Raw genomic sequence first — 9,464 nt, forward strand, 5'->3', positions numbered from 1 at the left:
GCAAAGGAAAGGTTGATCAGAGTCCAGGCCACAATCCCAGGGCGCCCACTGAAGAAAGAGCTTGAAATCAAACCACTTCCCTATTCGAGGGTTAAATTCAATCCCCATCATGTAGTCGTAAAAGAAGTTTCCAGTGAATTTGCTGTAAAACATAAAAAAATTGGAAATGTACAGAGTTCTACACAAATACAGGTAATTACTGCTCTGACTACACAATTCAGATTAATTTGATGTAGTGATAATAAAAATCATCAAAGCATGTAACGCTGTGCAAGGTAACAGAAGCTGACCCAGCTGAAGTATTACATTAATAGACATAAGTTGTAGAGTTTCAGAAGTGCCCGAGTTTACTCTTGCTAACACTTCTGAACAGTCTCACTATTTCTAGGATGGGTGTATCTGTGACACTGAGGCTGCCAGTCCCATGGTGTGCAGCATGAAACACGGGGGATGGTGCTAGTGAAGCAAAGAACCACTGTCATACACTGGCTCAGCTCTCTCTGCCAGTGAAATATATTCTGTCATTCAATTGATAGACCCGGTTTTTATTTAACAGTTTTAATCTCGGATTACCTCGTCTTCTCTCATTACTAAAATTCACATACCACTCTTTGGCATTGGGAGGGAAAAAGTAGCCTTTAATCATTGCAAACGTGGACACTGCATATCCCAAGCTATTGGCACACCACAGGAGAGGAATCCACTTGTCAAAAATGATGGTAGGTGAGAAGAAGTGGAAGCAAGAAGCATTTGCAAACCAAAGCACATGGGTCATGATCCAGGCCTGAAGTCCATTGATTTTCATATTTATTCACGACACCTAAAAGATGAAGAAAAAAAATCGAGTGTTACTGACCCCGCATTACTGCAGCTTTTAATTCACATGGCTATGCACAGAATACACAGAAGCTCAATCAAGCGCTCATGAAACAACTTCTCTCTCCTCGTCCTCCCAATTCAATACCTTAAAGCACTTTTCTGAGTGTTCCATTAAACTCTGCTGTACCCATTAGGCTTTGTTAGGCTGAGTTTTTCTCCTCACAAAACTGAATTTAGGCTTTCCCCCAAAACTGACCAGAGTAACAAACCACTTCTCCTAACAGTTCACATCCCACATTTTGTTCAAGTCCCTTGGCTTCATGGAGCTTGAGCAGGTAAAACTATCTTGTCGAATACCAGCAATAGTCCTGGACAGCTACAGTCAACTGACAATTTCAAGTGCCAAAGTCATCAACCAGTACTTTTTCACTGCTGGTATGGTGCCTACCAGATCAACAGTTATACTAATTCTAAGAGATAGAAATGCTATCACTTCTTCTAAAAGATGACATCGATTGCTTTCTATTTTTGTTTGAACTGAACACGGGAGGAAGGTGAGAGCACTTCTGCCCACGTTTCCTCTGGCTACACATGGGCTATTAAACACTCTAGGTACAGAAATACTATCATTTCAGAAGATTGCACGGTGTCCGTGTATTCCAAGGAATACCTTACCAGCAGGGGTGACAGCACCTTCTTGTACACCTCCCACATATCCAGGGAGAACTTTATGGCAGAAGTCAGGGATGGACATGTACAAAACCACCTAGAAGAGAGAGGATGTATTCACAGTAAATACAGACGAGACAAAATCCCTCAAAACACTATTCCTTACATACACATACCAAATAGAATGTTTCTATTAAGTTTCTATTAAGTATTGGGTAAGCAAATATGGCAATATTTAGCTGTTGGGATTTTAGACTAGTAATACATCTAAGCTTTGAGACAGCTCAAAGATGTACTTCATGTAAGGCTGCCATCCTTTTTTGGTGGGGAGGCAGGACAGTTGGTAACTAGATTCAGGTCCTCGTCGTTTTATTTTTATCTATTTCTTGTGTATGAATTTAAAACCAACGGATACTGCTATAAAGTTGCTTTTTCTTCAAAACCTCATTAAGGCATATGTCACACAAGGAATATTTGCGTATATTCCCTACATGCTTCTTTTCCAAGTACATAAGCTTCCTTTGGATTCCAAAAAGCCCTGGAAAGTGGGAAACACCAAAGAGTAAATGCCAGTTCAACATTCCACTATCCTTTGTGCAAAAGGATTCATCCAACAGCCGTGTGAGAAACCAGACCCGGCATCCAGATCATAACTCAAGAATGTACCTGGAAAGTGACTGTCTTGGGGTGACGTTATGATATGTATCCCATATCGCTGCCTATGCCCAGAAATTAATTTTGTGCCTTTCTATGCCTCTAAACTGAGCCTGAGAGGGAGAAGAAAAAACTGAGCAAAACTTTCTCAAAGCAGTTTGCAGCTTGTTCAAGGTCACATAAAGATAGGAGGTTTTTATTTTTCCCTGCCCAGCCGCGGCAGGGGGGCGAGGAAGCACCCGGCTTGCTGTGTTTCAGTCAGCTTTTGGCCAGTTGTTTCAGTTTCTGGTTCTCCGGAGAGAGACTGAGAGTTGGACTTTGCTTTTTCCCTTCTCTAGAATTCCGGATTTTTTTCTCCCTTTGCTACTGGACTGCTTTTCAACCTCAGAGCACATCGGGAGGACTTTTCGTCGGGCACAGAGGGCCTGGCCCTGGGCCAAGCCCCAGCGCCGAGGAGACCAAAGGGAGGACTCTAACGCTTTCCCAGGTTTTTTTTCCTCCACAGCAAAAGATTTTACCATTTAACCTCATTTTCCTTTCCCGTGTGTTTGTTAAATAAATTGTTTTATCTTCTTCACTTTCCTTCGAGGAAAATTTATTTTTTTTTTCCCGAACCTGGTGGGGGAGGGGTGGTTGTGCCTTCTCTCAGAGTATATATTTCTAAATTTGGCCAAACCGGTACAAATTTAGTGGCGCCCAACGTGGGGCTCGAAGGAAAGTGAAAACCTGTGCTAATTACATTTTGGTTTGAATTTACTTATTCTGTGCTGGAGTAAAATAGTCATCATGTTGGTTGAGTTCATAACATTTCTCTGGCTTGATATATTCATGTATTTCTGGTCTGTAGGCTTGTTTAAGGTACTAGTGCCTTTCTGGTCCCTAGGCTTATTTGCCTATCCACAACTTGGTCCGATCTTATCCTTGATAAGGAATTTTTGCAGAGCAGGGACACGAATTCGGATTTCTATTTTGCTGTGCTCGGTGATAATGATTTATAAGAAGTTGACAGAGGTACAGGCATCGGTTCAAAGTGTGTATGATAAATGGTTTCTCCCTCCTAACCCCAGCCCTAGCTTCAGTAGCCTGTTTTGGGAATTTATTAGTAACTGCACCCAGATTGTTAGAGGAGGAGGAGATGGGGTTTCCCTTCCCTTTAAATTTGATAGGTTTTCTTTTGAGAGTGTTCAGTTTCCCCTGGATATTAAAGAGACCACCCTCCTGGTATTTAACCTGGTAATCTTCCTCTATATGATTCACAACTTCTCTAGAATGAGAGCTCAGATTTCCCGGGTGACTGCCGAGACACCTGACCCAGAGGTGGAACATCCTGAGTGGTGTGGGGAATGGGAGGATATAGGCCAAATCCTGAAGAAATTCTCTGACCCAATGGTTTGCAATTTTTCCCCTGAACAAGTTCAGAAACCAGCTGAGGTGGCGAAATATCTGAAAGAGAAATACAATGACAATTCCAATGAGAACAAGCTCCTTGCAATATGTTGGGTCTTGGCATATGCCTATCGCACACTGCAGCCGGTAAGGGTAGAGAGGCAGGAAGATCAATCAGCAAAGCCTGCAGATATCCCAGTCACTCAGGCTGCAGATAAACCAGACAGCAAGCCCAAGCCAGATGGAGAGTCTAAGCCACTGACAGTGGCTCCTGTTACAAGGAAAAAGCACATAACCAAAACTGATCGCCCAGTGAAAGATGAGGATAATGGAGGGGAAGGAACCTCAAAAGATGCAGGGGAAGGAACCTCAAAACCACCAACTGACTCAGGCACAGAAACCATTACTGAGTCCATGTCCATAAAGGACCTTCACAGCCTAAGAAAGGATTACACCCGACGGTCCGATGAATCCATAATAAGTTGGATGGTCCGTATTTGGGATGCGGCAGGTGATGATGTGATGCTGGACGGTGCTGAAGCGAGGCATTTGGGATCCCTGTCACATGATCCAGTGATCGACCAAGCGATGAAAAGGGGGACTGACTCTACCAGTGTCTGGAGACGAGTTTTGACAGGCGTGATTGAAAGATATATGTGTGGAGATGATCTCTACATGCAGCAAACCCCGTGGAAGACCATAGAACAAGGGATCCAACGCCTGAGAGAACTAGGGGTGGTAGAGGTTGTCTTCGCAAATGACCCAGGATTGAGGAGTCCAGACCGGGCCAGAGTTATTCCATACATGTGGCGAAAACTCATACAACTTGGGCCACCAGAATACGCTTCTGCTTTAGCAATAATGAAACCAGACTACGGTGCAAATGAGACTGTGAAGGATATGGCAGTGAAGCTCCGAGCATATGCAGACTCTGTGCATGGCCCAACACATGCAAGGATCGCAGCTGTGGAAACACATGTGAAGAGAATGGAAGATAAGATGGAGAAGAGTCTCCAGGAGATTAAAGAGTGCCTTCTCCGCGGACGTTCCCCAGAGAGAAGGCACATCCCACGAAGTGAGCTGTGGGATTTCCTGTGTGACAGTGGGGAGAACATGAGGAAGTGGGGTGGACAACCCAATTCTGCTCTGGCAGCACGAGTGCGTGAATTGAAGGAGCGCAAGTCTCAGAAAGGAGGACCTACCAAAAAGGAAGTAGCACCAGTTGCCTGTAGCCAAACTGCCGGAAATGATGGAAAAGAGGATGACATGTCCAATTCCCATGAAGGAACCTCTAAGATACAGGCCCAGGGAAAGAAAGATAACCAGGCATAGAGGGGCCCTGCCTCTAGCCAGGTAGAGGTCAGGGAAAACCGTGTTTTTTGGACTGTGTGGATTCGTTGGCCTGGTACATCAGAACCACAAAAATATGATGCCTTGGTTGACACTGGTGCACAGTGTACAATAATTCCATCGCAGCATGTGGGGGTAGAATCTGTTTCTATTTCTGGTGTAACGGGTGGATCACAAAATTTGACCTTGGTGGAAGCTGAGGTGAGCCTGACTAGAACTGAGTGGAAGAAGCATCTCATTGTGACTGGCCCAGAGGCCCCGTGCATTTTAGGCATAGACTTCCTCCGGAACGGGTATTTTAGAGACCCAAAGGGACTCAAGTGGGCTTTTGGAATAGCTGCTGTGGAGACAGAGGGCAGTAAGCAATTGAACACTTTGCCTGGGCTATCAGAAAACCCGTCTGCAGTCGGCCTTCTGAAGGTGGAAGAACAAAGAGTACCAATTGCTACCTCGACAGTGCATCGCCGACAGTACCGGACAACTCGAGATGCTGTGATTCCCATCCACAAGATGATTCGTGAGCTGGAGAGCCAAGGGGTGGTCAGCAAGACCCACTCACCCTTCAACAGCCCCATTTGGCCTGTGCGCAAATCTGAAGGAGAATGGAGATTGACTGTGGACTATCGTGGCTTGAATGAAGTGACTCCACCACTGAGCGCTGCTGTGCCGGACATGTTGGAGCTCCAGTATGAGCTGGAGTCCAAAGCAGCGAAGTGGTACGCCACTATTGACATTGCTAATGCATTTTTCTCCATCCCCCTGGCAGCAGAGTGCAGGCCTCAGTTTGCTTTCACCTGGAGAGGTGTGCAGTACACCTGGAACCGACTGCCCCAGGGGTGGAAGCACAGTCCCACCATCTGCCATGGACTAATCCAGACTGCACTAGAAAAGGGTGAGGCTCCAGAACATCTGCAGTACATTGATGACATCATTGTGTGGGGGAACACTGCAGCAGAAGTGTTTGAGAAAGGAGAGAAAGTTATCCGGATTCTCCTGGAAGCTGGTTTCGCCATCAAGAAGAGTAAAGTCAAGGGACCTGCCCGAGAGATCCAGTTCCTGGGAGTGAAGTGGCAAGATGGACGACGTCAGATTCCTGTTGAGGTCATCAATAAGATCACTGCAATGTCTCCACCAACCAACAAGAAGGAAACACAAGCTTTCCTAGGTGCCATAGGCTTTTGGAGGATGCACATTCCTGAGTACAGCCAGATTGTGAGCCCTCTCTACCTGGTTACCCGCAAGAAGAACGATTTCCATTGGGGCCCCGAACAGCAACAAGCTTTCACCCAAATCAAGCAGGAAATCGCTCATGCGGTAGCCCTTGGCCCAGTTAGGACAGGACCCGAAGTGAAGAACGTGCTCTACTCTGCAGCTGGGAGCCATGGCCTGTCCTGGAGCCTCTGGCAGAAGGTGTCTGGTGAGACTCGTGGTCGACCACTGGGGTTTTGGAGCCGAAGCTACAGAGGGTCTGAAGCTAACTACACTCCCACAGAGAAGGAAATCCTGGCAGCCTATGAAGGAATCAAAGCCGCCTCAGAGGTAATTGGAACTGAGGCACAACTCCTCTTGGCACCCCGACTACCAGTGCTGGGGTGGATGTTCAAAGCAGAGGTTCCCTCTACCCACCACGCCACCAATGCCACATGGAGCAAATGGATTGCTCTCATCACACAGCGCGCCTGTATTGGAAAACTGAATCGCCCTGGGATTTTGGAAATAATCACAAATTGGCCTGAAGGTGAAAACTTTGGTCTCGCTGATGAAGAAGAACAAGTGACACGTGCTGAAGAAGCTCCACCGTACAACCAACTGCCATCAGAAGACACACGCTACGCTCTTTTCACCGACGGTTCTTGTCGTATCGTAGGGATGAAACGAAAGTGGAAAGCAGCCGTATGGAGTCCCACACGACGGGTTGCAGAAGCTACTGAGGGAGAAGGTGGATCAAGCCAATTCGCTGAACTCAAAGCTGTTCAACTAGCCCTGGACATTGCTGAAAGGGAGAAGTGGCCAAAGCTCTACCTCTACACTGATTCATGGATGGTAGCCAATGCTCTGTGGGGATGGTTAGAGAAGTGGGAAAAAGCTAATTGGCAGCGTAGGGGAAAACCAATCTGGGCTGCTGAAGAGTGGAAAAACATCACTGCCCGAGTGAGAAAGCTGGTTGTGAAAGTCCGCCATGTAGATGCCCATGTCCCCAAGAGTAGGGCTAATGAAGAACACCAAAACAACAAGCAGGTAGATCAGGCTGCAAAGATAGAAGTGTCACAGGTAGACTTGGACTGGAAACACAAGGGAGAGTTGTTCCTAGCTCGATGGGCCCATGATGCCTCAGGCCATCAGGGCAGAGATGCCACCTATAAGTGGGCACGAGATCGAGGGGTGGATCTGACCATGGACAGTATCTCCCAGGTGATCCATGATTGTGAGACATGCGCTGCGATCAAGCAGGCCAAGCGGGTGAAGCCCCTGTGGTATGGTGGGCGGTGGTCCAAATACAAGTATGGGGAGGCCTGGCAGGTTGATTACATCACACTGCCTCAAACCCGCCAAGGCAAGCGCCATGTGCTCACAATGGTAGAAGCCACCACAGGATGGCTGGAGACCTACCCTGTGCCTCACGCTACTGCCCGGAACACCATCCTGGGCCTTGAAAAGCAAGTCCTTTGGAGGCATGGTACCCCTGAGAGAATTGAATCTGATAATGGGACTCATTTTAAGAACAGCCTTATTAACACCTGGGCTAGAGAACATGGCATTGAGTGGGTGTACCACATCCCTTACCATGCACCAGCTGCAGGCAAAGTGGAACGGTGTAATGGATTGTTGAAAACCACTTTGAAGGCACTAGGTGGGGGAACTTTCAAAAATTGGGAACAGCATCTAGCAAAGGCCACCTGGTTAGTTAACACCCGAGGTTCCACCAATAGAGCTGGTCCAGCCCAATCTGAATCCCTGCATGCAACAGATGGAGATAAGGTCCCAGTAGTGCATGTCAGAGGTCTGTTAGGAAGGACTGTGTGGGTAAAATCTGCCTCGAGTACAGACAAACCCACCCGTGGGGTTGTCTTCGCCCAGGGACCTGGTTGCACATGGTGGGTAATGCAGAAAGATGGAACAACACGTTGTGTACCACAGGGAGATCTGATTGTAGTGTGAAATGCTTGTATACCCCTGCTTGCTGATTGTCACTGTCACTGTTCGTATATAGCTGTGCACATATATATATATATGTATATATATATATGTATTAATGTGTGTGTAGAATTAGAATATCTCATTTTGGGCATTGAGCCAACAATATGGGATAAGGGGTGGAATGTCTTGGGGTGACGTTATGATATGTATCCCATATCGCTGCCTATGCCCAGAAATTAATTTTGTGCCTTTCTATGCCTCTAAACTGAGCCTGAGAGGGAGAAGAAAAAACTGAGCAAAACTTTCTCAAAGCAGTTTGCAGCTTGTTCAAGGTCACATAAAGATAGGAGGTTTTTTTTTTTCCCTGCCCAGCCGCGGCAGGGGGGCGAGGAAGCACCCGGCTTGCTGTGTTTCAGTCAGCTTTTGGCCAGTTGTTTCAGTTTCTGGTTCTCCGGAGAGAGACTGAGAGTTGGACTTTGCTTTTTCCCTTCTCTAGAATTCCGGATTTTTTTCTCCCTTTGCTACTGGACTGCTTTTCAACCTCAGAGCACATCGGGAGGACTTTTCGTCGGGCACAGAGGGCCTGGCCCTGGGCCAAGCCCCAGCGCCGAGGAGACCAAAGGGAGGACTCTAACGCTTTCCCAGGTTTTTTTTCCTCCACAGCAAAAGATTTTACCATTTAACCTCATTTTCCTTTCCCGTGTGTTTGTTAAATAAATTGTTTTATCTTCTTCACTTTCCTTCGAGGAAAATTTATTTTTTTTTTCCCGAACCTGGTGGGGGAGGGGTGGTTGTGCCTTCTCTCAGAGTATATATTTCTAAATTTGGCCAAACCGGTACAGTGACCCAAAGGGAATAGATGCCAGCAGCCCTATAGGTCAGTGTGGGAGTCCTGTTCCAGATGTCAGACAGATGTTTATTCCCTGTCAGCAAGTCCAGCAGTGGGTCAGTCAGAGAGCACTGGTACTGGTCACAGGACATGATGAAGTAATACACGATCGGCGGTGCAAACACGAGCAGGAAAAGGATGCTTGCCAAGGAAAACCAGTCCACCTCCCTGTAATCCAAAACAGAGCATTTTGTTTGCCCAGGTTTCAGAGAGATGAGTTACATCAAATAACTTTTTCAGTGGACCTTCTAGACTAACTGGATGAAAACTGAAAATGTCTTCAGGGCACAGACATGTCTGGTGGTCAAACAGCCATTAAAAAATCAGCACAGAACAGACTTTACCACAAACTCCTCTAAAACTACACTAGCTGATCAGAGCAAGAGATGAGAGAAAATCTCCCCTCCAAAAACCAGATTATTATTACAGACTTCACCTTTTTGATGGCAATCATGGCTCTAACTGGTAGAGTATTCGGTTGAAAGTGATAATGGAATCCCAAGAACATGATGCAAAGCTTGGAAACTTGCAAAAGACAGACCTTGGACAGCCATACATT

The 9,464-nt window shown here is 46.5% G+C and overlaps 1 long non-coding RNA gene across 1 annotated transcript; it reads left to right on the forward strand.

Annotated features, from left to right (window-relative positions):
- The first annotated feature begins 2,347 nt into the window (after nucleotides 1-2,347).
- On the forward strand, nucleotides 2,348-8,751 carry LOC138100919 (uncharacterized). Its single transcript, XR_011146967.1, has 2 exons — nucleotides 2,348-2,629; nucleotides 8,513-8,751. It is a non-coding gene; the product is annotated as an uncharacterized lncRNA (long non-coding RNA).
- The last annotated feature ends 713 nt before the right edge of the window (nucleotides 8,752-9,464 follow it).

Source organism: Aphelocoma coerulescens, unplaced genomic scaffold, assembly GCF_041296385.1.
Source record: "Aphelocoma coerulescens isolate FSJ_1873_10779 unplaced genomic scaffold, UR_Acoe_1.0 HiC_scaffold_166, whole genome shotgun sequence".
Taxonomy (NCBI): domain Eukaryota; kingdom Metazoa; phylum Chordata; class Aves; order Passeriformes; family Corvidae; genus Aphelocoma; species Aphelocoma coerulescens.